The sequence below is a fragment of the Mustela nigripes genome, chromosome 6, assembly GCF_022355385.1.
Source record: "Mustela nigripes isolate SB6536 chromosome 6, MUSNIG.SB6536, whole genome shotgun sequence".
Taxonomy (NCBI): Eukaryota; Metazoa; Chordata; class Mammalia; order Carnivora; family Mustelidae; genus Mustela; species Mustela nigripes.
This window is the reverse complement of record NC_081562.1, coordinates 90,349,250-90,361,698: the sequence shown is the minus strand read 5'-3', so window position 1 is coordinate 90,361,698 and position 12,449 is coordinate 90,349,250. Positions and strand designations below refer to the sequence as shown.

General features: G+C 34.0%; 1 pseudogene; it reads right to left on the bottom strand.

The window, feature by feature from the left end:
• Positions 1 to 447: 447 nt before the first annotated feature.
• On the bottom strand, positions 448 to 9,771 carry LOC132020360 (olfactory receptor 6C1-like; annotated as a pseudogene).
• Positions 9,772 to 12,449: the final 2,678 nt, after the last annotated feature.

The window sequence follows — 12,449 nt, the reverse complement described above, 5'->3', positions numbered from 1 at the left end:
TATGGCATCTGAGGAATTTTTTTTACCTAGAGAAACTGTAAGATATTGAAGGAAGTTTCTGACAAAGATCAATGAAAATAACAAGATTATATTGTCTGTATTGAGTAAGAAAAATATCACATCAATATTTATACAGTGTCTCATCCATTCCAGGTGATAACTATTTTCCTAAACAAAACTCAAATACAACTTTCTGAATAAAGCAATTATTGTTCAAGAAGTTGCAACTAATAATGGATTCAGAAGAATGGGAGCCAGAAAGTCATATGAAATTATTTCAGTTGAGTGGGAAATAAATTAAATGTGCTTGTAAACTGTTAGAAAGAAAGAAAGAAAGAATGAGTAAGGATAACAGGAAGACCACTGTGATTTAAAGCTGGCTCAGATTTCATGTTTTGTATATTTTAAATTGCCCTGCAATGTATCTAATTTGTGACACACAGCATTTCATTTGCTTGAGAAAAATACAATCTTCCTTGCCCTGTCTATGAAGGCCTGTTGACCTGCTGGTTCCTTATGCTGTAAATAAAGGGGTTCAGCATGGGGCCTACTGAGGTGTTTAGCACAGCAACTCTCTTGCTCAGAAACACTTGGTTTTTGCTGAAGGTTTAACATATATAAAAATGCAGTTTACATAGGGGATAGAGATGACAATCATGTGGTATGAACAAGTGGAAAAGGCCTTTGTCCTCTGACTAGCAGAAGGAATCCTCAAAACTGTTCTGATGATATATACATAGTACAGTAATATTGATGCCAAAGTGAACATTAAAGAAAATAGAGACCAGGAAAACCCCATTATCTCTAGGAATTTTGTGTCTGAAAAGGAAAGTTGCAGCAGGGGAAAATAATCACAGTTGAAGTTGTCAGTAATATTACACCTACAATAATTAAGGTTTAAGAGCAACATGAGCACAGGCAATATGATTAAGAATGAAATCAGCCATGAAGAGAAGACAAGGAAACTTTAGGATTCAAATGAGCAAAGTTCCAAATATGGAGGCAGAATTTGGCTGAAATAGTATGTCATTTTGTCTACAGGTGAGATTTTAAGTGAACTGAAAATAGTAGTGATCCATTAATTTCCTCTCTTTTACCAGTGAAATCTTCAGTTAAGGCAAGTTTGAAAACATTCAATATCGCAGAGCTTGAAGGGCTAGAGCAGGTAGTTTTCCCCACCTTTTCTGACTCCAAATAACACCTGTTAACTTTCAGGAATGTGAGCATGGGTTTCTTCCCAGTGAGAATAACCTTTGTGCTCTTGCTCCAATTGTTTACTAGTTTCCCATACTCTGTAAGTTAAAGCTTAATTACATCGAGAATCCTCAGAAATGGGAAAGGTCCTGTATTTTTATTGATCAACTTTTGCTAACAGTCCGCTTTTCCAATTCCTCCTACTATCTCACGGGTCAGATATACTGGAGTCATTGCCTCCAGCAACCTTAGAAGTTAGAGATAGAGGGGAGAAAGAAATGGGAAATAATTTAAGCTGGAGAGCTTAGAATAGAGTTTGATCATATCTGAATACCTGGTCATATTTTATGATGTTTCAGCCTACATGTAATTATTATGATCTGTATACCTATAGAGATATTTATACTATTTCATATTCTCTATTTAAAATCATATAAATTACTGCTATTAGTATGGAAGAATTTCCCTAAATTAAAGAGGTAGGAAAGCACTCTCCTAGAAAACTTGGGTGAATAGTTTAATTTCTTTACTTGTATGTGTTTTCAAAGTAGTAGGTTTTAATTTCTTTTTTATTTTCATTTTTGTTTTTCATTATTATTACTTATTAAAGATTTTATTTCTTTATTTGACAGAGAGCGAGTACAGTGGGCAGAGCAGAAGGCAGAAGGGGAGGGAGAAGCAGGCTCTCTGCTGAGCTGGAAGCCCCATGCGGGGCTCGACCCCAAGACCATGAAATCATGACCTGAGCTGAAGGCAGCTGCTTTAACCATCTAAGCCACACAGGTGCCCAATAATTTCTCTTTTAAAAAATATTAAATGATATAACCATAGTTATTTCCATAAGGAAGAGTGAAGATATCTGGGTTCAAATCCAAACCACTTAACTGGTCTGAAACCATGTATTCTTTGTACAGCATGAACTGGACTGGTCAGTGGGTGACAAGTGTCAAAGCTTGTATTGTACCTTAATTTCAGTCTCTCTTTTTTTTTTTCTCAAAATCAGATTTGTCTTCCCCTAAAATAAGACATATTTCTGTGACACATTTCAGCAAAATTTGCATATCAGAAGGCAGAGTCTATTACAATATTTTGAACAAACTGAAATACTGAAATGTTAAAATATTAAATTAGAAATAGTAAGTATGTTAAAGTGATAATTTGGGGATTCCTGCAATGTATTCCAACAATAACTTTTTGAATGAGAGAAAGATAAAAATATATTTATTGATGAATAAGAACGTACTTAATTTTGGATATGTCTAATGGTTTCATACAGAAGTATAATCCCAGATTTTCTTAATTTACTTAAAATGTGAGAGCCAGTGCATTCATAAGCTACTTCTGGAGACATTTTGTCAGGAATTCACCCTTCCTCCCTTATGTAAGTGCATCTCACACAGAGTAAATGCAGGCTTAATTACATACAAGTTTTCTACATCCTCTAAGTATAGAAATTTTTCTTTATCTCTTTCATTTTTTCATATAAAAATAAACATTATTCTGACTTAAATTTTAAAAAGCTACTATTGTAACTCTGAGAGTTCTTTAAGTAAATTTCCAGCGAGTACTGCTTTGTAACTAAAATGTAAACCGTTTTAAAGCTCTCTGGATAAGATGAGGATTGAATATTATCCAAAGATGAAACAAATTTACCTTCTCTAGTCACTGTATAATGAATGAAAGGCCAGAATAAAGAAAAGCCAGATGCAGGAGAGATGGGCCTAAGAGTTATAGTGATGTCATGAAGTACATCTTTCAGAAAACTAAGCAATATAGCGAGATAGATACAAAAGTATGCCTACCAGCATATCCAATTAACTTAGTTTCTCCTTGGTTGTATTTAATTTTTCTCATGTGCACATGACACTTGGTCTTCACACAGGAGATAGTTTATTCTCAACTCTTTTGGGTTCATCAAATACAGAGCTGAGCTCAACTCTTCATTGAGCGTAGCACTCAGGTTTTATTCATTTATACATCTCTACCAGCATAAAAAAGAATGTATCAAGAATAAATTGCAATAATTCAAAAATCAGAAGGATATTTGAAACTCAGTTTTTAATATTTTAATTTTAAGAGTGTATAGACTTAATATCATGAGAAATAAATGTCAGTGAATTAATTATAAATCAATAGTATATAATGAGAGATGGAATGGCACTTAGTTTCAAACTGATCCTCCATTTGCCCTCAAATCTTCAAATTAACCAGTATTAAATATTTACAGTCTATTATATCAGAAATTTTGCTCACAAAGACAGTCATATTCACACACTCAGAGAGCATATTTTTAATATGTAATATGTAATGCAATTTTACTACAGAAATATTCAGCAACTTTTTTCCAGTTAACAGTATGTACTAGATATCATTCCTTGTCAACTTTCAGTGCTGGGAATCATCCTTTTATAACAAATTCATAGACTACCAGAGGAAACTTCTAATAATTTAGTAGTAATTATTTATTGAGATTCAAGGAATTAGCTTTCTATCAATTTCACATCATTAGCTAAAATGCTAAGTCTATTTTTATGCATTCATTTGCATATAGGCATCTACTAGAATAAAATATTTATAAGTACCACATTTTGATAAATACTTCAAAATTGTCCTCCTACCAACAAAGAATGAGCCCTTTTCATTGGATCCTAGCCATCACAGATATTAGAAATCATTTCCATATTTTATAAACAGATACAAAAATGAAGCCACAATTCACATTATAAGGATCAGATCACAATTCTTAGATTTTGAGGTTAAAGAAACCCAATGATTTTGTAAAGTTGCAAAATTATTTAACTTGCAAAATCTATTTAACCTTTCTATCAATTTCTGTACTCATAAAATGAGAGGGCTGGTACTCTTAACTCATAGTTTATTATAAAGATTAAGTGAAATAAATCATGAGTGGAAGTCATTCACTCTCACATATGTTGTTTTCCCTGCTGGAAGTGTTTTCTTAGGCATCTCAATTCATTTCTAATCATCCATCAATGCTAATTTATTTGTTCTTTTTGGTTTATATTGAGTATAGCTGACACACAACTATTAGTTACATTAGTACATTAGTAATATTGTTATATTATGATCAGATGGAAAGCGTAATGAATTGACAAGTTTATACATTGTGCTATGTTCACCACAAGTATAGCTATGATCTGTTACCAAAGAAACTGGACCACTTTCTCACACAATACACAAAAATAAATTCAAAATGGATTAAAGACCTACATGTGAGACCTGAAACCATAAAAGTTCTGGAAGAAAGAATAGGCAGTAAGCTTTTTGACATTAGCTATAGCAACATTTTTCTATATATATCTCCTGAGGCAAGGGAAACAAAAGACAAAATCTACTATTGGGACTACACCAAAATAAAAAGCTTCTGCACAACAAAAGAAACAGCCAACAAAACTATAAGGCAATCTATGGAATTAGAGAAGATATTTGTAAGTGCCTTATCCAAGAAAGGGTTAATATCCAAGTTATATAGAGAAATTATAAAACTCAAAACACCAAAAAGGAAAAATCCAATAAAATAATGTGCAGAAGACATGAATAGACACTTTTCCAAAGAAGGCATCCAGATGGCTAACAGACACATGAAAAGAAGCTCAACATCACTCATCGTTAGGGAAATACAAATCAAAACTACAATGAGATATCATTTCACACCTGTCAGAGTGGTTAAAATAAATAATACAAGAAAAAACAAGTGTCCCTGAGGATGTGGAAAATGGGGATCCCTCCCTGCACTTTTGTGCCGAATGCAAATTGGTGCAGACACTCTGGAAGACAGTATGGCAGTTCCTCAAAAAGTTAAAAATAGAACTACCCTATCATCCAGCAATTGCACTACTCGATATTTACCCAAAGAAGACAAAAAATTCTAACTCAAAGGGCTCCATGGACCTGTATTTGTAGGAGCACTAGCTGTGATAGCCAAATTCTAGAAAGAGTCCAAATTTCAACCAAATGCTGAATGGATAAAGAAATGTTATATAAACACAATGGAATATTACTCAGTCATAAAAAAAGAATGAAACATTCCCATTTGAAATGACAGGGATGGAACGAGAGAATATTATGTTACATGACATAAGTCATTCAGAGAAAAACAAATACCATATGATTACACTCGTATGTGGGATTTAAGAAACAAAACAAATAAACAAGGGGGAAAACAGATGGAGGGAAGCAAACCAAGAAACAGACCCTCAACTGTAGAGAACAAAGTGCTGGTTACCAGAAGGGAAGTGAGTTGGGGGATGGGTGAAATAGGTGATGGGGATTAAAGAGTGCACTTATGATTAACAACAGTTACTGTATGAAAGTGTTGAGTCACTGGGTCATACACCTGAAACTCATATTAAGATATATTTTAACTAACTGGAACTTAAATACAGAATTAAAAAGAAAAACAAATAAACATAAATACAAAAAATAATTGATTTATTAATGAATAAATGAACAACAGTTCTTCACAATCTAGGATTTACTAAGATAATTCATTTTCTAAATTATTGTAGTCGTCTTATTCTCCTTGGACATTCTAGAGCTTAAAATATATTTTTGTTAAAAGATTTTATTTATTTGACAGAGAGAGCACACAAGTAGGGGGAGCAGCAGGCAGAGGGAGAGGGAGAAGCAGGCTCCCCACTGAGCAGGGAGCCTGATGCAGGGCTTGATCCCAGGACCTAATCTCATGACCTGAGCCAAAGGCAGATACCTAAGTGATTGAGCTACCCAGGCACCCCCAGAGCTTAAAATTTACACCTGTGCTAGCCTCATGGAAAATTATACTACATTAGTAATAATATAATTTATTACCCTATTTTTATCACTTTACTGCTCAGTCTTCCTTTAACAGAAACACATCTATTCTACCCTGTAGAGATGTAATTTTCAACCAGATTGCCAAATGTATTGGAAATAATATGAGTGGATAACATGCATTTAAGCATTTATAATGTCAAGATCTTGGCATAGTGCCCTATGCCATATAGTGCTTATATAGTGGAGGTAAATTGAAAAAGGAGATGTAAAATCTCTCTTTCTCTTTTTTCCCTAAAGACTTTATTTATTTATTTATAGAGGGAGAGAGAGTTGGACAGAGTGGGGTTAGGGACAGAAGAAGAGAATCTTCAAGCAGACTCTCCCCTGAGTTTTGATCCTGACATGGGACTCAATTCCACAATGCATGAGATCATGACTTGAGTTGAAACTCTTGGTCCCTAGCCACCTATAGACCATGCATCTCATCTCTACTAAGCTGCTCCCAATACTGATATAGCACTTCAGGTAGAGCCAGTGAAGAAAGAAATAATTGGCAATAGAAGGACTTGACTTTGGTTGTTTTCAAAGCACTTGCATTGAGCTAACTCTTGCCAACTCAACATCACATAATACATTCTTAGTAGCTCTCTAAGTGCTATAGAGAAACTGGGATGCTATTTCTGAAGGTTCCCTTCCCTGTATGGTCTTAATTTATGATTTGTCTGTGATAGGACTTGGTGCAAAATTTGGAAGTTGGAAGGGAAGTGGAGACTATTGCTCTATAGTTTGAAGCCAGGCTGGTGCTTGCAGGGTAGATCATAGTGGATTTTCAGGAAGTGTCTGAAAGCTACCAACTTTATTGCTAATACTATTAGTAGATGCTTTCTCAGAAATAACTGAGACTCACTGTCATTTCCCGTTAAGCTTTCTTGAAGCATTCTCACAAGGCTTCAACATGAGATCTTTGGTGTTAGTTTCCTCAATATTCTCCTTGGTGTTCAAACCTTTCCTTCCATAGCTATCTCTTTCATTATTTTTAAAAGCTGTAATTCCTCCATTTTCTCCTTTCTTTATAGAAATCCTACCTTCACCTGAATCCTGACTGATATAGGACCCATGCTGTAAGAATTTGCAAATTTATGATTTCTTATAGTTACAACATTTTGTGCTTCTATATATAACTGGCAGTATAGCCTTAAACCAAATATGCTGATTCATGAAAGGTTAACAAAGATGAGAGGTAAGACAGTGTACTATTTTATAGCAAGTCTTTGGATATAAAGCTCAAAAGATCAAATAGATAGTAGCACAAAGGAGAAAAGTAGGTTGTCTTGCAACATGCTGCATCTAAAAAGAGAGTAGAAGATGTTAATTAGGGAGTTGGGATGAGATGTCAAAAACAGCAACAAAATGGTGAATGGTGTTTCTTTTCATGTATCCTTACTTCTTACATGTATCTTTTCCTCTAAAGACAATTGGTGTAATTCTGTAATTCCAACTGCCATGGAGAATGGTAATTGAGGAGTAGAGTCAACAAGGAACAGGGGAATAACCCTCACGCCCATTAATTTTCCTTTGACACTTATTTCAGAAGGACATTATGGGAGGATATATGCTTTTAGGGACTGGCATTTCAGAATGTAGTGTGTACTTGATTATGGTACTAATTGAAACAAATCATTGAGTCTTGTGGAGAGATTCCACAGAGAAAAAGAATACCAATGTGTGGGTGGGGAGGGAAGACTGGCTATAACAAAAGGATGCCAGAGATTCTGAATTTGTTAAATCAAATATGGTAAATTTAGATTTGCCAAATAGCATTAGCAAAAAGAAAAGAATTTAAGCATGCATAGAATAAAATGGGTAATCCTCCAATTGTGAAATTAAATTTCCCAATTTGTGATTTCTTTTTTAAGAAATTCCAGAAAAAGTAAAAGTAATTGAAGTGGCCAAAAGACATCTGTGTATATCTGAATCCAATAGCAGGCATGGAGAGTAAAGGGAATGACTCTGAAGAGGCCAGGGAAATTATTAAGCATGATACAGATATTCTATATATGCTTTGTCAATTGTTGTCCAAATTTATGGGATTAAAATGATTATATATGCTTTTATGTAAGATACATTAATAAATTTCATTACATTGACACAAATAGAATGAATTGGTAATTTTTAATTTATAAATGGTTTAAAATATGGGAAGATTCCCCAAACACAGAAATAAATAAATCATACTTTGAATTTCTTCCAAGATTCACTCTCATTGGTATAATAGAAACAGTTCTGATGAAAATCCGGGGTTCAATTTTTTCTACACAGAAAAATAACTGATATTTATAAACACTACATGTTGCAATCCACTTCTTCTAAACTCCTGGTCATGTCGACTCTTTTGGCCCCTTGCTATGAATCTTGAATGTTCTTAGTGGCATCTAGAGTGGTAAAGCCTTTCCAGAAAATTTTCCATTTATTTTGCCTGAATCCATTAGAGAAATCAGTATCCATGGCATCTCTAGCCTTATGAAGTATATTTCTAAAATTATAAAACTTGAAAAACAGAATTACTTGAAAAACAGAATTACCCCTTGATCCATAGGCTTCAGAATGATTGTTATATTAGCAGTCATGAAAACAACATTAACCATATCATACCTCTCCATCAGAACTCTTGAATGGTCAGATGCATTGTCAATGAGCAGCAATATTTTGAAATGAATCTTTTACCTAGGAGCAGGTCTCAACAGTGGATTAAAATATTTAGTAAACCATGTTGTAAGCAAAGGTGCTGTCATCCAGACTTTGTTATTCCATTTATAGAGCACAGGCAGAGTAGTGTTAGCATAATTCTTAGGCCTAGGTCCTTCAGAATGATCAATGAACATTGGCTTCAATTTAGAGTCGCTGGCTGCCTTAACCTTACTTAACAAGAGAGTCAGCCTAGACTTTGAAGCTTTGAAGTCACTCATTAGCTCCTCTTTTCTATCTATAAACAGCCTAGATGGCATCTTCATCAACTATAAGTCTTTTTCATCTGATTTGAAAGTGTGTGGTTTAGTATTGTCACCATTATTAATTATCTTAGCTAGGTCTTCTGGATAACTCACTTCAGGTACTGCATCAGTCCTTGCTGCTTCACTGCATACTTTAATGTTATGGAAATGGCTTCTTTCCCTAAACCTCATGAGCCAATCTCTCCTTGCTTCAGACTTCTTTTTCCCTGTAGCTTCCTCACCTCTTCCTGCCTTCACAGAATTGAAGAAAATTAGGGTCTTCCTCTGTGGTAGGCTTTGGTTTAAGGGAATATTGTGGCTGGTTTGGTATTCTATCCATACCAATAAAACTTTCTCCACCATAATAAATATAATCATAATGAAAAAGCTTGAAATTTTGTGAGAATTACCAAAATGTAATACTGAAAGGAACAAATACTGTTGGAAAAATGGCACCATTAGAATTGTTTGATGCAGGATTGTCACAAATGTTCAGCTTGTGAGAAATGTAGTATATGCAAAATACAATAAAGCAAAGCATAATAAAGTGAAATATACCTGTACCACATTTTGTTTATCCATTCATCACTTAAATGTTACTTGGGTTGTTTCTGCTTTTTGGCTCTTATGCATGATCCTCTGTGAAAATGTGTGTTGAAATTTTTGCATGAACATATGTTTTCAATTCTTAGAATTTCTAGGTTATATGGTAACTCTGTGTTTACCTTCTTGATGAGCTACTAAACTTTTCCAAGTGGCTGTGTGTTTTACATTCCAACCAGCAGCATATGGGGTTCTTAATTCTGTACATCGTCACTTGTTATTATATACAATAACACTTGTTGTTTTTTGTGTTATATATAACCAACATATATGTACTCACACCCACATTGTCACACATACACATACTTAACTGTCCTAGTAGCTGTGAAGTGGTATGCCATTGAATTACATTTTCCTAAAGACCACCATTCTCGAGCATCTTTTCAAGTGCTTTTTGTCTGTTTGTATATCTTCTTCAAGCCCTTTGTCTATATTTTCTTGAGTGTTGGTCTTCTTTATTGTTCAGTTGTAGGAGCTATTTTATGTAAATTTAACCATGAAAGTACAACACTTGTACCAAAAAACCCCACAACTTAAAAAAAAAGAAAAAAACCCCGAAGTCCTAAATAAATAAAGACATCCCATGTTATTGGATAGTATACTTGACATTGTTAATTAAGATGCTAACAGTTCCCAAAGTGATCCGATTCAATGTAATCCTTATTAAATTTTCAACTGTTCTTTTTGCATCAATAAACAATCTAATCCTAAAATTCATATGGAATTGCAAGGGACCTTGATAGCCAAAACAATATTGAAAAAGAGGAGCAAAAAAAAAAAAAAAAAAAAAGAGGAGCAAAATTGAAAGAGTCATACTTTCCAATTTCAAAAATTAATATAAAGGTACATGATCAGGATGATGTGATACTGGTATAGCAACTAAGTTTTACCTCAAAGTAATAGACTTGTGCATTAATGGTCAATTGATTTTTAACAAGGGTGTTGTTTAATGGGGAAATAATAGCCTTTACAACAAATCATGTTGTGATAACTATTTATATGCGAATTGTGACTTGAATCTTTACCTCAAACCATACACAAACATTAACCCAGTAGAATCCAAAGACCTAAATGTAAGATATAAAACTATAAATTTCTTAGAATAAATGGTAGATATACATCTTTGCAACTTTGGATTAAGCAATGGTTCTTTTACATATGCCTCTGAAAACACAAGCAACCAAATAAAAAATAGAAAAACTTGACTTCATCAGAATTAAAATTTTGTGACCAAAAGACACTACCAGAAAAGTGAAACGACAACCCAAAGAATAAGAAAAATACTCATAATCCAAATATAATAAGGGTCTAGTAGTTTTTAAAGGGCATAATGGAAGGCTTTGAGGGCCTTGAATATAATAACATGAACTTATTTCCTTGTAATTGCCATCGGAAAAAAAGATGGTTAACAGTGCTGACTTAAAGAAGTAATATAAATCAGAATACAAACCTGAACTTAATTTTTTTTTCCTTAGGGCCACATGGATAGAAGCTACTGTATTAAATACCATAATGATTTTTTCCACTCATATTTATCTGATGGCATATTGTATCAATATGGAACTCATTATATTTCATGGATTTCATTGTAGGCTTATATTTTGTTTTTATCTGAGGGCATAACAATAACATCCCCTTCTTTAATAGCATAAAAACATGAGTGAGTCCACATGGGAGTAGGCAGAAAGGAAGTTGAAAGGCGATATAACTCATTTTAAAAAATCTCTTCCATTTATCACATATATCCCATATATCCAAATGTTCAACCATTCCTCTCAGTTTATGTTCCTAAATTTCTTTGGAGCCATCACCTGGAGCTTCAAATTCATTCACACTATCACATTTCAACTCTCAAATAAATCACTAAGTTTAAAACATTAGTCCTCTAACTTGTCTCTCAGATTCCAATACCCAAATACCCATCCACAATACATTTAACATAGCAATGTTTATAAAATAAAAATCTTCTCACATAGGTTTTGGTATTAAAAAAAGAAGCTGTCATGGAAACCACCTATATTACAATTAGCTAGAGTCCATGTTTCTACACTGTACTACAGGTATATTGAAAAGAAATTTTAGGAATGAGAACTTTGACTTTGTTTTGAAATAATCCAAACAGGTGTGTGATTCTTATTCACTCCAAATTTTCAGGTCTATAATAGATGTACCAGATGAAATCCTGCTCCATTTTAGAACATATGCACTTTTTAGGAAAGAATGTCAAATGGAAAAAGGACAGCCTCTTCAAAAAATGGTATTGCGAAAATTGGACAGCCACATGCAGAAAAATGAAATTGGACCATTTCCTTACACCACACACAAAAATAGACTCAAAATAGATGAAAGACCTCAATGTGAGAAAGGAATCCATCAAAATCCTTAAGGAGAACACAAGCAGCACCCTCTTTGACCTCAGCCACAGCAACTTCTTCCTGGGAACATCACCAAAGGCAGAGGAAGCAAGGGCAAAAATGAACTATTGGGATTTCATCAAGATCAAAAGCTTTTACACAGCAAAGGAAACAGTTAACAAAACCAAAAGACAACTGACAGAATGGGAGAAAATATTTGCAAATGACATATCAGTAAAGGGCTAGTATCCAAAATCTATAAAGAGATTAGCAAACTCAATACCCAAAGAACAAGTAATCCAATCAAGAAATAGGCAGAGGACATGAACAGACATTTCTGCAAAGAAGACATCCAGATGGCCAACAGACACATGAAAAAGTGTTCCACATCACTTGGTATCAGAGAGATACAATTCAAAACCACCATGAGATACCATCTCACACCAGTCAGAATGGCTAAAATTAAAACGTTAGGAAATGACAGATGCTGGTGAGGATGTGGAGAAAGGGGAACCATCCTACACTGTTAGTG